At 36.8% G+C, this 19,859-nt stretch overlaps 4 non-coding genes across 4 annotated transcripts; 1 reads left to right on the top strand and 3 right to left on the bottom strand.

The window, feature by feature from the left end:
• Nucleotides 1-798: 798 nt before the first annotated feature.
• Nucleotides 799-884, bottom strand: Trnay-gua (transfer RNA tyrosine (anticodon GUA)). The gene is given in 2 exon segments: nt 799-834; nt 848-884. It is a non-coding gene; the product is annotated as a tRNA-Tyr (tRNA).
• Nucleotides 885-5,790: 4,906 nt separating this feature from the next.
• On the top strand, nt 5,791-5,875 carry Trnay-gua (transfer RNA tyrosine (anticodon GUA)). The gene is given in 2 exon segments: nt 5,791-5,827; nt 5,840-5,875. It is a non-coding gene; the product is annotated as a tRNA-Tyr (tRNA).
• Nucleotides 5,876-7,104: 1,229 nt separating this feature from the next.
• On the bottom strand, nt 7,105-7,190 carry Trnay-gua (transfer RNA tyrosine (anticodon GUA)). The gene is given in 2 exon segments: nt 7,105-7,140; nt 7,154-7,190. It is a non-coding gene; the product is annotated as a tRNA-Tyr (tRNA).
• A 2,436-nt stretch (nt 7,191-9,626) lies between these two features.
• Nucleotides 9,627-9,712, bottom strand: Trnay-gua (transfer RNA tyrosine (anticodon GUA)). Its single transcript is given in 2 exon segments — nt 9,627-9,662; nt 9,676-9,712. It is a non-coding gene; the product is annotated as a tRNA-Tyr (tRNA).
• Between the last annotated feature and the right edge of the window lie 10,147 nt (nt 9,713-19,859).

Genomic DNA, 19,859 nt, shown 5'->3' on the forward strand with positions numbered 1-19,859 from the left:
TAACACCCTCGAGACGCCGCAGACTTCGCGAGTCAACTCTCGCTAAATGAATTATTTCCCGACGAGGTGGCGCCTTCTATTGACGGAGCAAACTTCGCTAAATAGTTTCGTTCCCACTGCTATTATTGTTCGAGAACTGTCGCGCAACTCTGACTGACAATAGTGTCGGGCGTATACCATTTAGCAGTTGCAAACTGTACAGATAACCAGAATATCTGAGTTGTTGATCTGAGTCGCTTCTGTGTACGGTGTGATAATACACTGAAGTTATGATTACTTGTCATCGTCCGGTGGTTTCACCCATGTAGTTCCCGTTCCCGTGAGAATACGGTGACTAAATATATCCTATGACACACACAAATAAATTAGCTTTCTAGTAGTAAAAGAATCTTCAAAATCGGTTCAGTAGATCCAGAGATTACCCCCTACAATACAAACTTTACCTCTTTATAATATTACTAGCCAACGCCCCGCGGTTTTACCCCGCGTAGTTCTCGTTCCCGTGAGAATACGGGAATAAAATATAGCCTATGACACTCACAAATGTCCTTCTGAAACACGTATTTTTCTTGCAGTCAGGTAAAACGAAGCCTATTTAATGTCGAAAACCGCTTGACGTTCAAAGATGAAATTTGGCATTGAGGTAGTGTACATTTTGATTTCAAGACGGTGGAAGTTAAGGAAGTCCAAAGGCGGATTTTAACCAAAAATTTTACTGGCGTCCGTTCGCTATTAAAATCTCTTTAATTATATCAAAAAATGTTTAGGTTATTAAAATCGGTATAAAACAAAAACGATTCCTTCGAGCCGGATTTGAACCAGCGACCTATGGATACCAATTAACCAACTACAGTCCACCGCTCTACCAACTGAGCTATCGAAGGTACAACGATAATCGCCATTTAAGTCTATAGAATGCTCTCGCATTGCGTAAGCATACGTCTTGCGTACGTGCACTAATTGGAAAGTATCTCTCTGACGTAGAAGCAACACTTGCGAAATTCTATTTGTGAAGCAAATACCTCATTTGCATGTGTTATATCTAGATTATCAAACGCCAACGAAATCGTTCGCTTGTATATAATTACAACGAACATGCTTTTGTACAAAATTTCCCTCCCATTATCCTCCATAAAGAAAAACTTGTACGTATTAATAAGCAAGAACCGGTTTCTCTGAATCTGTAATTATTTTACCTACCTAATACCGTCCTAAAGATTATTATTATTCTGCAGAAAGAAGAAACGGAAAGAGATAATGATTAAACATTATTTCATCTTGGCACATCAACACATTCAAAGAGGACGAACGCAATGTCTTTCACTAAATACACATATAATACATACACTTTGTGTGTATCATTGTGACCAGTTAAAATAACCTAATCATAACTACCTGCGAAGAAATGACAGCAGAAGCTCGGACACACATATTGAAAATTTTGAAATCCGGATTCCGTTTTCGTTTTAATTTTAACGACCAATAATGTCATTTGAATTTAGAATAGCTGTACTTGAAAAAAAAAATAATTTACCAATCATCGCGGGAAATATCAGCGGGCTAACTTGTTAGGAGGAAATACTTGAAAATCATTTTTCAAGTATTTCCTCCTAACAAGTTAGCCCGCTTTCATCTTAGATTGCATCATCACTTACCATCAGGTGAGATTGTAGTCAAGGACTAACTTGTAAAGAATAAAAAAAAATCCCGGAATAATCCATGATTCCCGCGGGATTTGTGGAAAACTAAATTCCATGCGGACGAAGTCGCGGTCGTCCGCTAGTAAATAAATAAATATTTATAAATATAAATACAAGTGCACATATTTCCAGTAAGATATTTAATAACATTCTTATTTGATAAGACATATCAATATGTATAAACAAATACCTATAACTACTTGGGCAAATATAATTAAACACTTTTGTTTTTCACTTAACGAAGTGTTTTGTTTAAATTGTATTCAAATTATGATTTGTTTTATTGTTTTACTAAAAATATACTAAATATGCAATCAACAAATCAGTGTTTTAAGCAAGATGATTACCAGGGCCGATTTATTTTTCGATTCTCTTTCTACAAACGCTAACGTTTCGAAAACTAGAAAAATGTATGGGAATAATAGATCCGGTCAAAAACTTGATCACCTGACCTGTCGATAGCAACTGTCATTCCGATTTTTTAATTTTCGAAGCGTTAGCGTTTGTAGAAAGAATATCGACGTGCCACTTGGCTACAGGAACTGATCTTCATCATTTAAAAAATAAATAAACCTAAATAAATACTTTCCTACCATTGGAACTTGGACTTTGGGATGTTAAAGAGCCGTGACAGCCCAGTGGATATAACCTCTGCCTCCGATTCCGGAGGGTGTGGGTTCGAATCCGGTCCGGGGCATGCACCTCCAGCTTTTCAGTTGTGTGCATTTTAAGAAATTAAATATCACGTGTCTCAAACGGTGAAGGAAAACATCGTGAGGAAACCTGCACACCAGAGAATTTTCTTAATTCTCTGCGTGTGTGAAGTCTGCCAATCCGCATTGTTGGCCTAATCCCTCTCATTCTGAGAGGAGACTCGAACACAGCAGTGATCCGAATATGGGTTGATAATGATGATGATGAATAGAAGGCCACATTATTTAGGAGTGTCATACACCACAGTTTATTTTCGTATTTCCACAAAAACAGAAACTACGCGGGTGAAACCGAGGGCCATCTGCTAGTTTATACTAGTACCTAGTATAAAGAGTTTGGGATTTTGTATAAGGGGTAGTTTTTAATCTACTGAACCGATTTTGAAAATTATTTTACTAATAGAAAGCTACATTAATTATGAGTGTTATAGGTTATAGTTTATTTCCCCATTCCCATGATAACTGAAACTACCTAGGGTGAAACCACGGGGCGTCTGCCAGTCTGAAATAGTTTGAAATTAAGCTCGTCGCACCAGCATCGCGCAGGACTGTCATCTACAATTCAATTATAATCTGTTACAGACATTCCATATCCGTGGTGAGACGCAAATCAGCTTACTTCACTAACCTGCAATTCCCAATTAATATGTTAATTTAAGGATATATTCGAGACTGCACGTAGTGCACTGAAGATGCAGAAACTCCTGGATTGTAAATTCATAGGTTTAATGCTTGATTTTAGCTTATTTTAACGGCCCAATCTCGTGAAGAGAAATGGACAAGTTTCAACCAATAGCGGTGCAACGTGCAATAGCGTAAATACCGCCATCTCTTTCATTGCGTTGGGATGAAAGAGATACGATACGATTGGACGATATTTTGTCTATTTATCTTCACTTGGTCGCATATTAGCACCACATGCCTCCCTCAATAATTTTCCAGCTTTGATCCACCACACTGCTCCAATGGGGGCTTCCTTATGATATGATAATATTGATCAACGATTTGCCGAATGTGATTACCCATGCTAGGTGCCTACTGTTTGCAGATGATTTGAAAGTCTTTCATAAGGTGGAGCGCGTTTCGGATGCCCAAATTTTACAGAATGATGTTGATAACGTGTTGCAATGGTGTACTCGTAATAAATTATTTTTTAACATTAATAAGTGCTCCGTCATTACATTCAGTCGAATGGTTGAACCGATTGTAGTTACTTACAAACTAGGCGACACAAATCTTTTGCGTGTAACGACAATTAGGGATTTGGGAACGACTATGTCAGAAAATTTGACATTTCGTAGCCATATACAAGAAATAAGTACCAAAGCCTATAGGACTCTAGGGTTTGTGCTCCGCCAGTCACAACATTTCAAATCTATTGAGGTTATAAAGCTTTTGTATAACGCATATGTGAGGAGTAAACTGGAGTGTAATTCCATCATATGGAATCCATTTGAGCATAAGTACGTAGATATGGTGGAAAAGATCCAGAAAAAATTTATTAGATGGCTCTACAGGAAGCAATATGGCTATTCAGTTGGGTACCCCACCATATATCCAAGTCTGTTTCTCCTTGGTATGACCGGGTATGACAAATTGGAGTTAAGGCGTAAGGTAGCTTTGTTAAAATATGTAATAATTTTAGTTCAGGGCAAAGTGAGTAATTCTGCCATACTAGAAACAGTAGGTTTGCATGTCCCGGACAAATACGCTAGTGCGCGACGTCGCCATTTATTTGTTATACCGCATGGCAGGACAAAAGTGACTCAGCACGCACCGTTAGCGCTTGCGCTGCGCCTGCTCAATGATCTAACTGGTAACAATTTAGAATTGGACGTTTTTCACTCTCCACCGCACATGCTTGTAAAAACCATTAAATTATTATTAATGGAGTAAGTTGATGTTTTTTCGGGCATTTAATTTTTTATGTTTTGTTAAATTGTTAAGTATATTATTGTTATTGATTAATGTTTTTTGTATTTAAATTATTAATGTTTTCTTTCTTTTTTTTTTCTCTATTATGTTATTTTTGTTATAGTTTGTAATTTTGTTTGTATTATTCTAATGTATGTATAGCCTGGGAAGACGAATTGGGCAACTGTAATGTCTTCCCGGGTATTGATTAAGTAAATAAATAAATAAATAAATAAATAAATAAATGATAATGTTTAAATCTTATTCTATCCCTATCGGAAGATTATGAAAAATCTTACAGCACCAACTTCCCAATTCCGGGCTAAGATATTTACTGAAAATTTCTTTTAAACAAAATCTTTACATTTCACAACCATAGGTACCTCGAGATGGGCAGTGTTCTGGAAACTCCGTGACATCTTTTCGTCCGAAATTCCTCAGTGTCTGAAGTCGAAAGTATTCGAACAGTAGAACGTGTTGCCAGTGATGACTTACGGATCTGAAACGTGAGCCTTTAGCCAAGTGGCACGTAGACTCTCTTTCTACAAACGCTAAAACGCTTCGAAAATTAATAGAATGTATGGGAATGACATTCACTATCGACAGGTCACGTGATGAAGTTGCCGATCGGATCTGTCATTCCCATACATTTTGTTAGTTGCCGAAGCGTTAGCGTTTGTAGAAAGAGAATCGACGTGCCACATGGCTAAGGCTCGTGGTCGCTAACTGTGGCCCTCATAAAAAGTCTGGAATCACTCAACGTGCGATGGGGCGAGCTATGCTTGGAGTTTCTCTGCGTGATCAAATCAGAAATGAGGAGATCCGCAGAAGAACCAAAGTCACTGACATAGCTCAGCGAGTCGCGAAGCTGAAGTGGCAATGGGCAGGCTACATAGCTCGAATTGCCGATGGACGTTGGGTCCCAAGGTGCTGGAATGGCGACTCTGCACCGGAAATCACTGTGTTGGCCGGCCCCCCACTAGGTGGACCGAGGATATCAAGCGGGTTGCAGGGAGCTGCTGGATGCTCGCGGCTCGAGACTGTTTTGTTTCAAAGTCCATGCAAGAGGCCTATTTCCAGCAGTGGACTTCCATCGGCTGTTAATGATAATGGGGTACCTCGAACCCAGGACCTTGTGATCTGAATGCACTTAGTCTAACCACTGAACAAACGCAGCAGTTTACAAAGTTCCTTTTACCTAAACAATATTTACCGTACATATATTGTACCGAGACTATACTGAATTCTGGTGCAGTTGCTGTGGTTTTCAATTGGTCTTGGGTTCGATTCCCAGCTCAAATTAACTAAACAATTTGTGCAAAATTTAAGTATATCAACGTAATACGAACAGTGCAGATAGTCCGGTTGTAAGAATTCGATAAGTGGAGCACACCTTTCACCTCGACGCCGCAGGGTTACATAATCAGTACGATGTATGGCAGTAAATGGACACACTTACCAAGCCTTCGATAGCTCAGTTGGTAGAGCGGTGGACTGTAGCTGGTAACTGTCATCCATAGGTCGCTGGTTCAAATCCGGCTCGAAGGAATTTTTTTCATTAAAATAATTTTGAAAAAACTCAGTTGAGGATTCTAAAATATTTTTTTATATATTTATATTCTTTACAAGTTAGCCCTTGACTACAATCTCACCTGATGGTAAATGATGATGCAATCTAAGATGGATGCGGGCTAACTTGTTAGGAGGTGGATGGAAATCCACACCCCTTTCGGTTTCTACACGACATTTTACCGAAACGCTAAATAGCTTGGCGGTACGTCTTTGCCGTTAGGGTGGTAACTAGCCACGGCCGAAGCCTCCCACCAGCCAGACCTGGACCAATTAAGAAAACCACAATCGGCCCTGGACCTGGATCGAACCCAGGACCTCCGTTTTGTAAATCCATCGCGCATACCACTGCGCCACAGAGGCCGTCAATTATTATATATACTAAAAATATCTTCTTTTTAGAATTTAAACTATCGTGAGTGTTATTCATATTAAATCTTCTTTTTATTAATTAAATCATCTTCAATGGTCTACTTTCAGTCAACCGATGCAACATTGAAGCATTTAAGAGGCCTTTTTAACTCCTATAAGAATTATTTATTTCATACACACACAAATTATGCATCACTTTTAAGTAATAAGTTTACAAATCTTATAATAATAAAATAAATCTTATAAAAATAAATCTTATAAAAAATCTTATAAAAATAAATCTTATAAACATGGACTCGAATTCAGAACCTCCTCCTTTTATCAAGTCGGTTAAAAACTATCACCTACCACCAACCATCTCAATCTGCCAACCTAGTTTTCACACTTCATGAGGCGCATCAAAACTGAGGCGGACAAATGTGGAAAATTGACTTAATTTCATTTAGTCGCTTAATAGACAACGAAAGTTATTTAAACAAATAATACCTAAATATCGTCGACCATGTCGAGTTGTATATAATAATAATAATTATAGTAATATCGTCTACAGTGTTCAGGAAGTGTGAAAACTATACATATATACATAAATATGTAATGGAATTAAAGACAAAATTGTGCATGTGTGTGTGTGCTCAGTGTTGTAGCTAAATTCGGATCACTTTTTGCAGTGATTTTGTAGGGACGTAACCTATCTATCGTATAAAATTATCATTGTCCGAAATACACAAACACGTATAAAAGATCTACTAATTAATGACTGAAAGAAAACAATAAAATAAACAACGTATCCTTAGAAATAAGTAGGTATGCAAAATTTTACACTCAAAAAATTTAATTCCTTCGAGCCGGATTTGAACCAGCGACCTATGGATTACAATTAACCAGCTACAGTCCACCGCTCTACCAACTGAGCTATCGAAGGTACAGAAAAAAAAACAAATAAAGTTTACACTTTGTATAACATCGCCAAAAACATCAGCAAAGTGAAAGTGCGTCGTATACTTTATTGCATAAAATAACGATATTACGATTTTAATCCAGCAAAAATAGAAACCACACTTCATTATCATCAACCCATATACGGCTCACTGCTGAGCTCGAGTCCCTCTCAGAATGAGAGGGGTTAGGCCAATTAGTTCACCACGCTGGCCCAATACGGATTGGCAGACTTCACACACGCAGAGAATTAAGAAAAATCTTTGGTATGCAGGTTTCCTCACGATGTTTTCAGCGAATCAACGACGTCATTAATTTGTGCCATTTTGTAAAGTGCGTTTTTCAGGGACCCGTGACAGTGCCACAAATCTGACCTTTTAAATCCCTGTAGCTCCGAAAGTAATGATCGCAGATTTCTTACTTTTAGAAAAATGCTTTACTATTAGCATACTCCTAATTTATATACAATTAAAAAAAAAACTGTCACCATCCCTATTGACGGGCCACATGGTTACAGACCCTGGCCCTTCAGTGGACCATGAAAATGGTCTGATTATGAAATTCTTTTTTTTTTTTGCCACTTTAGCTAACCATCAAGTAGATACTAGCGCGTTCTAAGTTCGCTAAAATTATTTAACTACCTACCTGCTTTAATTTGTAGACTAAAACGGATATCACTTGACGTATCGACACTGCTTTGAAACTATTTTCACCAAGTGCGATTTTGTTTTTACGAGAAATTTCAACAAAACGGTATCCCTTGCATATTTCTTTTGGTAGTTTATTTGTCTATTTCATATAAAAGCTGCCTTGGAAAAGAAAATTATTTTGACTTTCGGGTTATTTTTAATTTGAATAATACTGTCGCATCACGATAAGAATGCTTCCTGCAACCTGTCCTACCGTACTTTGTATCTAAGTATTTTAAAATTCAAATACAAAGCGGAAACTGCTTTCGTGAAATACGAGTACCTATTTACTATTTAGATTTCTAAACGAAAGACTAACGCCACATCATTGTGAAACAATTTGCTTTTTATATCAGAGCAAGGGCATGATTCTTAATTATTAAAAAAACAACTCTCTGGTCCTAAAAACTTACAGTGGCGATTTTTTTTTTATTCTTTACAAGTTAGCCCTTGACAACAATCTCACCTGATGGCAAGTGATGATGCAATCTAAGATGAACGGGCTCACTAGGAGTAGGATGAAAATCCACACCCCTTTCAGTTTCTTCAAGACATCGTACCGAATCGTTTATCGGTACGTCTTTGCCGATAGGGTGGTAACTAGCCACGGCGAAGCCTCGACCAATTAAGATATCCTCAATCGGCCCAGCCGGGGATCGAACCCAGGACGTCCGTCTTGAAAATTCATCGCGCACACCACTGCACCACAGAGGTCGTCGTTTTGGTTAGAAGACGCTCTTGATTGTCTTTTTATAAAATAAAATGTGTTAAAAATTACTCTTATTTCGCTAACCCTTTCAAATAAGCCAAAATATTGTGTTAAATCTAATTGCACAGTACTCATACAGCGAATGTATTTTTAAATGCGAACCTTTAAAAATGTATATTCAAAGACTTTCCCATTATTCTGGAACTACTTCATAGGAATATTGTTATAAATACTTCCCTTTTGTAATCGCATTGCATTGACATGATATTTAAGCTACCAGCTGGCATATTCACTATTTTGGTCTTTATTATCAACCTATTAAAATAAACATCCAATCAATTAACAAAATGTCATTTAACTGTGTGATATCCACCAGTAAGCACCGGATGACATTCTTACATAGAATTTCAATTTCGTATTCATCAACTAAAGAAGTCGGTTAAAAGTAGTAATAGAGCGATTCCGTTAAATTTAGGAACTGATTAAACTTCAGGAAATAAGTGAAACAGTGTTATTTTTTAAGTTTATGGTCAACTACAAAACGCTCCATTACACTTAAAGACCTTATTAAAGAAAATTGCGCTATTAGCCGTAATACCTGCGTTCGAGCTTCGCCATAGAATATGCATAGAACATTCCCTTGATAAATTGTCAGCCATCATCGTAAAGGGCACCGCAAAGATCAAACACAGGCTTGGCAAATAATTTAGGAGGGCTCAACACTTAGCATAAGGTCAAACTGGCATTTCGTACAGCATTTACGTCGACGCCGATTCATAACATTGTAGGAAACAGGCGTCACGCAAGAGTAGTTATAGTGATGGACCTACGATCGATTCGATATTTATGTCGATAAACAAAGAAAACTTGTACATACCTTTTTACATTATACGACAAAATTATAAATCAAAATACGATATCATCATTTAAAGATGATAGTGATGAAATCACGTAATAAATACAAACCAAACTAAATCCATAATTAAAATGTAGTTAGGTAATTAAAATTTTTAATAAAAATGATTCCTTTGAGCCGGATTTGAACCAGCGACCTATGGATACCAATTAACCAGCTACAGTCCACCGCTCTACCAACTGAGCTATCGAAGGCACAGCTAAATATGTCATTTACGCTACCGTGTAAAATTGATTATGCAATTTGATAAAAATGATTTACGATATTTATGATCAATAGTAAAAGTACGCGTTCATTTTAAATATAAGAATATATGTTTCTCTATTTCTTAATATTATTTTTTTATTTACTCTTTGTTTGTAAAAATATAAACTGCCAAACTGAATTTAGTGCCAAGAAATTGTGTTTGGCACACATTGAGTGGGGACGTTTTTTGGTCGCTGATTTTGCATTCACTTTTTAATAGGAGATCGATGCATAAAATAATTAATTAATCGTGGCATAAAATAATTAAATCTTTTTATCGATATTCACAAATCACACCTTACCACATCCTTTCACTTAAATAAAAGGGTAGTAGGTAGTACTTCAAACGGAATTGCCTTGTCGTAGACGCTAAAATATTTATACTCGAGTTAGGAAGAATGCCCGATTTAATTATTACAGTCATTCTAACTGCTGTTTGACATGAAACGCATTTTCTACGCGCCACGCTCCTATAAATACGTTGTAACAAGATCCTATGATGCGATATAAGTGTTTTTATCCTTTCCGGCCATTTTAATTAAGAACTTCACGGTTGCACGTAGCTTCGATATTTTTGAACACGTGATTACGTAAAATTTGGAGCTCTTTTCAGTCACAAATTTTTATCCTTGGCAAAACTCTCTTTAAAAAATTTAAGACTAATTTGAATTGAAACTGTAGAAATACATAAACTAAATTGATAAAAACCAAAGGCTACAGCTATGAATATGATAACTTTCTAATTGGGAAGCTACCATTTTTCATTGTATTACTATATTTATAAGAAACCGATTACCCACTAAGACATTATATAAATCTGTATGATGTATAATCTGTATGATGTATAATATAATACATTACATAAATTATTTTTTTAAATAACTTTTAATAGTTAAAAAAACTAAAAAACGCTTTTATTTTAGCACGCACTATAATTTACAAATAGTGAATTTAGGTCACGATTATTTTCGTATTCCTGACAGCAAACCCTTTCAGCCAATCCGTCATCTTGGTTAGGCCGCCATATTGGAATTGTAATGACGTTTCTTAACTAGTCATGTATTGTCATCAGAACTCAGAGCGTGTGCAAAACTTCATCCTAATCGAAGACCGGGAAGTGGGTCAAATTAAGATTCCAAGATTTTCTTACTTACTTAGTTACAAATGATTGGGGAGGCCGCCATATTGAATTTGTAATGACGTTTTTTAGCTAGTCATCTATTGTCATCAGAACTCAGAGCGTGTACAAAATTTCATCCCAATCGAAGACCGTGAAGTGGGTCAAATTGAGATACCAAGATTTTCTTACATACATAGTTACAAGTGATTATGAAGGCCGCCATATTGGATTTGTAATGACGTTTATTAGCTAGTCATGTATTGTCATCAGAACTCAGAGCGTGTGCAAAATGTATCCTAATCGAAGACCGGGAAGTGGATCAAATTAAGATTCTAAGATTTTATTTTCTAACATACATAGACACAAGTGATGCTTATATAAGCGTGTTAAAAATCATATCATAGCACATTTGAAATAACCATTAATCATAATTTTTAAAGAAAGACAATCACATAATACTGTTTTACCTGAATTAATTATGAAAGTGTGTACGCTTTTACGTCAGATACATAACCGCATTGTAAAAACATAAGTGTCACATTCAGGCTCATACTTTTTAAACCAAAACGTGGTATTTTTTGCACAGAACCAACAACGCTAAGAGCTATATTACTCCCAAAATCTGTGTTATTTTGTCTATTAAATTTATATAATGGTCTTCTGAAAATGAAGAGGAATAAAAACAATTTTAAAATGACGTAGATATTAAGAAAATCCATGATAACCATATAACTAATATATGTAAACTAAGGCAACAATGAAAATATTGAATATCTTTGACATACTACTCTAGTTGATACGAAATTGAGATTCTATGATACAAAACTCATTCGGGGCCAACTGGTGGATGATGTTTGTCAATTGATTTGATGTTTTTTTTAATAGGTTGATAATAACGAACAAAAATAGTGACTAGGCCAGCAGTACAAGATATGTGATAGCCCAGTGGGTATGACCTCTGCCTCCGTTTCCGGAGGGTGGTGGTTCGAATCCGGTCCGGGGCATCACCTCCAACTGTTCAGTTGTGTGCTTTTTAAGAAAATTAAATATCACGTGTCTTAAACGGTGAAGAAAAACATCGTGAGGAAACCTGCATACCAAAGCATTTTCTTAGTTCTCTGCGTGTGTGAAGTTTCCCAATCCAAATTGGGCCAGCGTGGCCCTTGGCCTAACCCCTCTCATTCTGACAGGAGCCTCGAGCTCAGCAGTGAGCCGAAAATGGGTTGATAACTACAGCAGTAGGTACATAATTGAGCTATGCATAATTTAGGCACTAAATGTAGTACATAGAGCAATAGTAAGTGTTGAAACTTGACAACCAAAAAACAAGTAGAAAATATTAAAATACGATAAACTACTGCTCTCTTGTAGCAACTCTTTGCTTATTGACAAATACTGAACAAATCCTTTAAGGGTGTGCCATTTCAGTAAACTTTCACTAATTTACGATGGCCCAATTAAGTCAATCTCCCATCAAATCCCCCTTTCTTAGCGACTCGTCTGAGACATAAAACGCGCGAAAACCTAATGCCATTTCACGGCGGAGTAAACCTTTCTGCCGGAGTTAGCGTCTATTTAAACTTGGATTAAGTTAATCGATCGAGAAGGCCCTTAATTATGGCTTTATCTCGAGCAATGAGGGTCGAAGTTGCTCCTAGTTCGGCTCAGATTTAATTAGTGGATTTAAACTAGCTTTTCAAAAGTTTACGTCTAGTCCGCTTTGTGCAGAAACGGGCAAAAAGAAATGTTAATTAGGTAGTATGCATTACAGTTTAATTAATTAAAAAAGTATATAATATCTATCATTAATTACTTCTGCTGAGATTTAAATCCATATACTTAGGATTTGGAAATTAGGAACTTTTCAGTCATGTATAGACGCAACCAGCTGGCCTATTCACTATTTTGGTCTTTATTGTCAACCTATTAAAATAAACATCAAATCAATTGACAAAATATCATACTACATCTGTATGATATCCACCAGTTAGCACGAGAGGTCATTTCTTACATAGAATCCCACTTTCTGCTGGCGTAAGTAACAGCCAATGTTTAACTAATTGAAAAGGTATAAAATATTTATCTACAATTATTTCTACTGAGATTTCAATCATTAGACTCGATCTATATTTGGTAAGCTAAGCTAAGCTTCGGTAAGCTTGCATACGTAAGCAAGCAAACAGGAAGTTTTTCCTTATGATGAGATAATTATGATCTCGAATACTTCAAACGAAGAAGTTTTAACGTCAATGATTTGCAGAGGTCTGGATTTTTTGAAATTCCATTTCATTTTTGCACCTATGATTAACACAGCACTAATATATGCCAAATCGCTTGGCTATACCTACGCATTTTCCACTCTTGTATCTGCAACCAAATATTATATACCTACAGAGCATGTTGTATAAGCAATCTAAATTCTATATTTATCTGAAATTCCTTAAAAATACCATGCGTGACGTTCATAAGACGCTCTCCCCATAATTGAACGTAACAGGCGCCGTCGGGAAGGCTTGTCTGTCTGAATTAGCGTTAAACCGCTAACCTGCAGTGTCGCCATATTAATATTCATAATCGCTCCTTGCATGTCATTATGGCGACGAAACTTGAGATGGTAATTTATTTTAGCATATCTGAGACTCCTCTTGGGTTTATAAATGTTTTATAATTATTTCTAATAATTATATCCATAATCATTATTTCGAACGAAAGTCACCGACGTCGCGCGAAGCTGAAGTGGCAATGGGCGGGGCACATAGTTCGAAGAGCCGATGGACGTTGGGGTCTCAAAGTGCTGGAAAGGCGACCCCGCACTCGTAAGCGCAGTATTGGCCGACCTCCCACCAGGTGGACTGACAACATCAAGCGAGTCGCAGGGATTCGTTGGATGCAGGTGGCTCAGTATCGTGATGTTTGGAAGTCAATACAAAAGGCCTATGTCCTGCAGTGGACGTCCACTGCTGGACATAGGCCTCTTTAATGGACTAAGCACATCGGTCTCGAGCCGTCAGCATCCATCATGCAACCCACTTGATGTCTTTGATCCTCCAAGCGGGGGGTCGACCAACACTGTGCTTACCTGGGTCGCTATGCCAGCACCTTGGGACCCCAACGTCCATCGGCTCCTCGAACTATGTGGCCTGGCCATTGCCACTTCAGCTCCTTAATAATAAAGTATTTTTTATTGTTGTAATATCTAATTACCTTTGAAATACCAGCAAAATTATTTTTAGCCATAACCTGATTTTAGATGACAATGCAGTCTAAAATAGCGCGAACCTCACGATGGATACATATTAAATTAATATTACTTATCTATACTAATTGCCGTGTTAGCCTACCTACGTATCCACTGGAATATGACGTCTGCCTTCGTTTTGGAGGGCGTAGGTTCGAACCCGGTCCTGGGTACCTCCAACTTTTCAGTTATGTGCATTGTAAGAAATTAAACATCACGTGTCTCAAAAGGTGAAGGAAAAAAACATTGTGAGGTAACTTGCTGAGAATTTTCCTAATTCTCTACGTGTGTGAAATCTGCCAATCTGCATTAGGCCAGCGTGGTGGACTATTAACCTAACCCTTCTCATTCTGAAAGGAGACTCGTGCTCAACAGTGAACCAAATATGGGTTGTTAAGATGACTAAGAAAGAGGTAAAGTTTATGGTGTTTAAAGGAGTTATCTCTGGATCTACTAAGTGGATTTAAAAAATATGTTATTTCTCTTTTTAATTTAAACAATTACAAAATAAAACAGACCTTTTCACTATAAAAGGTATTCTATCTGTTCTGATACCCGACTCACAGTAACATTTCTATATATAAATTAATACAGCATACGCAAAAGTATTGAAATATTAAGTAAAAAATAAAAACTCGGTACCTCACAGATACGCAATATTTACAAATCAGCGAAATATGAAAAGCGCGTTAAGTCTCGTGACTTGCTCTTCACACCCCGTTGGGACCACAAACCCTAATTAAGTCTGAAACAATGCCGCCTTTATTTTTATACGTTTTCCGCTCAATCATAATTACCGGGGTGTATCCTGGGTACCATTGTACCCCGAGATAGCTCTGCCACCTTTACTTACGAAGTGATTCAACGAAATGATGCTTTTTACATTTTCTCTTAGACTGTACTTATGACAATAAAATAAATAAATGGGTACAAAGTTTTTAGAAACGTACTCTCGTATTTTCGTATTTTCTACTAATATTAAAAACTAGCTAACACCGCGCGGTTTCACCCACGTGGTTCCTGTTCCCGTAAGAATACGGGGATAATATATAGCCTATAGCCTTTCTTGATAAATGGGCTATCTAACACTGAAAGAATTTTTCAAATCGGACCAGTAGTTCCTGAGATTAGCTCGTTCAATCAAACAAACTCTTCAGCTTTATAATATTAGTATAGATGCGAAAGTTAGTGCACTCTTTAATAACGCAACTACTAAACCGATTTGGATGGAATTTAAAATAAATTTAGATAATACCCTGGATAACACATAAGCTACTCTTTGTTCCGAAATAATCCATAGATTATCGAGATTTGCGGAAAATATTGATGGATATGTTGGTATACGCCGCTTTTTTATCCAGCGTATTTTTCGCGGGAAACTCTTACATTTAACATTGTTATCAAAGAAAGGTAAATCAAACTAAAGTACCTACATAAGACTATTTTTTTTTTATTTTATTATTACTTTGTTTTATAGGAAAAAAATATTTTCCTTTACCCGTGAAGTATGCGTCAAATTGCACATGCAATTAAAACGCAGGAGGACAAAAACGGAAATTTGAGAATGCTTTTTAAAAAGTTATCAGAAATTTAATAGCATTCCCGACTAGTACACGCCCAGTGACTTTGATATTTTCGGCGGCATTAATTAAAAAATTATAAAGCTTCACCCCCCACCCCCTATTGTCCGACCCCACAAAGCATTTATATCGGGGAAAAAGATAAATATGCGAGACGCAGGTAATTGCGCTCGCTTTTATTGAGCTGTTGTTTGATTTCAAAGGCTTTTATTGTATCGCTATGCGGACGTATAGGGGAGTGTTTGCGTTGCTATACTCTTGATATCGCTGTGGAGTGGGGCTTAAATGATGAAAATTAATATGAGTGATTGACTGGTAATTATGAAAGTTACTGACGACTAACGGCCATTTTCAATAACCTACCCAAGATTACGGATAGATAGCAATCCTCGATTAACAGTCAAACTATCTTTACAGTAGTTTTTGACGGCCTCCGTGGCGCAGTGGTATGCGCGGTGGATTTACAAGACGGAGCTATTGGGTTCGATCCCCGTCCAGGTCTGGCTTGTGGGAGGCTTCAGCCGAGGCTAGTTCCTACCATACCGGCAAAGACGTACCGCCAAGCGATTTAGCGTTCCGGTGCGATGTCACGTAGAAACCGAAAACGGGGTGTGGATTTTAATCCTCCTCCTAACAAGTTAGCCCGCTTCCATCTTAGACTGCATAATCACTTACCATCAGGTGAGATTGAAGTCAAGGGCTAACTTGTAAAGAATAATAAAAAAAAATATGTAGTCAATCTATCTGTCAGTAGGTTATTGATTTTGATAAGAATAAGAATTGAGATTGATAAGAACAGAAAGATAGATTTTCTTAAGTTTAGTAAGCGAAATGGCTGATAGATATGTCATTGAAAACGGCCGTTAGCTGTTATCATTTAGAAATGAGATTATAGTCAAGGGCTAACTTGTAAAGAATAAAAAAAAAATGTTTGATTACAGCTTGGAGATTAAACGGAAATAGTTATTTAGGCCGTTTGTAATGAGGACCATTGTAGCACGATTGATTTTTCTGACAACAACAACACAATAGACAACACGAATAGCCACAAAAGATAATAACGTGCAGTAGCATACAATACTTTTTAAACAACCTTGTTATAATATAAGAAATAAAAGAATTAACAAATCTTGGTAAATAATAATAGAAGGATAATTTGGCTCCTAGATTTCGTCTGTTTTATTATAAAAGCCTGAATTTTTGTAGCCAACGACATGGAACTATTTGAAAAAGAAAATCGTTGTAGCATGGTTTACCTGTGTAGTTATGAACATTACCAAACAACCTGTAGCTTTGTGATATGGATTTAAATTGAATAGATTTCTAAATGGGAGTAGAAAAAATATACTGTAATAGTACATCATAAGTGCGGAAAGTTGAAAATTACAACCCAGGCGATATTGCAAGCTGTTTACTATTGAAATAGGTGAAGAATTATACTTTACAAGCAAATGTGTTATAAACATTATTTTAAAATAAAAAAATCTACATATAGACTGAAACTTGCAATAAATATAAAGAAATCTCCCCTAAGTATTTTCTTTCAACAACGCTGAATATGTTGTTCATTTGTTTTATAATAATTATAATTATTCCCGTGAATTGGGGTAGAACAAACTGACGAGCCCCTTGTAAATGAAGTAATTCTATTGGAAATTCATGTCACTTGTAGGGTGCGTGCGGCTTTTGAGAAGTGAGCGTGAAAATCACCCATTAGGTAAACTTGTAGGAAAACAGGGGCATAAAATATTTGCCCTGCAATCTACCTTGTTAATTGTAACAGATTTAACGTAAAATTTGTGTTGAGATTATGAGGATTATTGTTTTATTTTGCTCTTTTATATATAAAGGCGAAAGCGTGTGTAATTGTGTATGTTTGTCTCTCCTTTACGCTGCGGGTACTGAAGCAATTTAGCTGAAATTTGGAATGGAATTAGTTTTTACTCTGGATTAACACATACCTACTACCTTTTTACTACAACTGTAGAGTATGTCGTACTATTTGCGGGACACCTGTATATGTATATGGTACGGTACGATATAAATATAGTTCTACAACAAGTTTATCTTAATTGAAGATGAAAGAAAAATGTTTACCATCGTTTAAATAAAGAACAAGAGGCTGACACACTTGGACGACTGCGTATCTGGGCCTTAGAAATCTGTAACTTTCCAAAACCCAAAGCCACCGTAATCCAAACTCCATGGCTACCCTTCTTACCTATGGTCTTGGTTAAAAATGTTTTATGAAGGTCGGAAGTATGTCAGCCTATGCTTCTAACGTACTTACCTATGGTGTACGTACAATACTACGAAGACCTCAAATATTTCAGAATATCGAACTACTTCTTTACTAGTAAAAAATCGTATTGAGGTTTTTATTGAGGAGAGCCGTGATAGCCCAGTGTATATGACCTCGGCCTCCGATTCCGGAGGGTGTGGGTTCACCTCCAACATTTTAATTCAGTGCATTTTAAGAAAATAAATATTACGTGTCTCAAACGGTGAAGGAAAACATCGTAAGCTAACATGCATACCAGAGAATTTTCTTAATTCTCTGCGTGTGTGAAGTCTGCCAATCCGCATTGGGCCAGCGTGGTGGACTATTGGCCTAAGCCCTCTCATTCTAAGAGAAGACTCGAGCTCAGCAGTGAGCCGAATATGGGTTGATAATGATGATGATGATGATTGAGGTTTTTACACTGACGCTTAGTAATCGCTTTTGAAGTACCTGCTCGTATAACACTCATAGATCCGATATCCAAATTCATTTGTGTACACAATCAAAGGGGAACCCGGTGTCCAGACAACGTTTGATAAAATTTTATTACACGAACAATGCCCACCGAAATTAGTGTTATTAGCGGGCGCTCATGTAAATGGCCCTCTATAGGAATTTATTGAAGGTAATTGATTTAATGCGTCTCTTTGTTCGCAATTACGGTCCGCACTTTTGCTTTGGGGATGTCATTTTAAAATTAAATTATGCGCTCAACTGTATAAGAACCATTCCATATACAATACCCACATTTACGAGTCCTTGATCGTCGCTAGATATACAGCGTGTACTTAAATAACGAGATATTATGTGAGCCGAAATTTTATGGTTTTTAAGTAATATTGATTTTTTACAAAATACATTTTTTTTACAAAAGGCCTTCAGTGCAATTCCGGCTAACATAATATATTGCGTTATTTTAGTAGCCCTTGATGTCAGATCACCCTGTAAAGTATGTCGTAATATTTATGGGACACCCTGTATATCTGTATATCTGGTTACTTATACAAAAAAGCATTTGCACTTACATCAGATATATAGATATTTAGCATAAGTAGTATAAGTACATGAATGCTATAAATAAATATTATTGATTCACTTTATGCACAATGTCGTATGTTATAAAGATTTTCTTTTTGTTTAGGTATATACTTCTTTTTAATTGAAATTAAACTAAGTTCTCTCTCTCAATCACTATAGAAAAAACATTGAGAGAAAACCTGCATACCTGAGAATTTTCTCAATTCTCTCCGTGTGTGGAGCCTGCCAATCCGTATTTGGCCAGCGTGGTGGACTAAGGCCTAACCCGTCTTACTCTGAGAGGAGGCAGAGGCAGCTCAACAGTGAGCCGAATATGGGTTGTTAATGATGTTCTTCTAATAGTTATTACGCAAATAACTATTTATTTAATAAAATAAACTTACAGATAGTATTTTTATTTTGAAGGTAAAGTGAGAGGTGTCATTATTGTGGAAAGTCGTCGGAATAGTCGTCGGATATTATCTTTAATGTCCCACAACAGCACAGATATCTTTCCTCTTCTGGTAGAAGAAGATTTTTGGTGGCTGATAGGAGGCTTCGGCCGTGGCTAGTTACCACCCTACCGGCAAAGACGTACCGCCAAGCAATTTAGCGTTCCGGTACGATGTCGTGTAGAAAACGAAATGGGGTATAGATTTTCAATCTCCTCCTAACAAATTAGCCTGTTTCCATCTTGGATCACCTCATCACTTACTAGCATATAGCAGCATATATGTGTGCCTGAGTTCACAATTTTTTCATACAGTTACTATCGCGTTGACGTAAACGCGAATTTATATGGAATTGAAACAATTACGCTGTAGTGCCACTAGACGACGCTGTTTCAATTTGTTAGCAA

Source organism: Bicyclus anynana, chromosome 6, assembly GCF_947172395.1.
Source record: "Bicyclus anynana chromosome 6, ilBicAnyn1.1, whole genome shotgun sequence".
Lineage (NCBI taxonomy): Eukaryota > Metazoa > Arthropoda > Insecta > Lepidoptera > Nymphalidae > Bicyclus > Bicyclus anynana.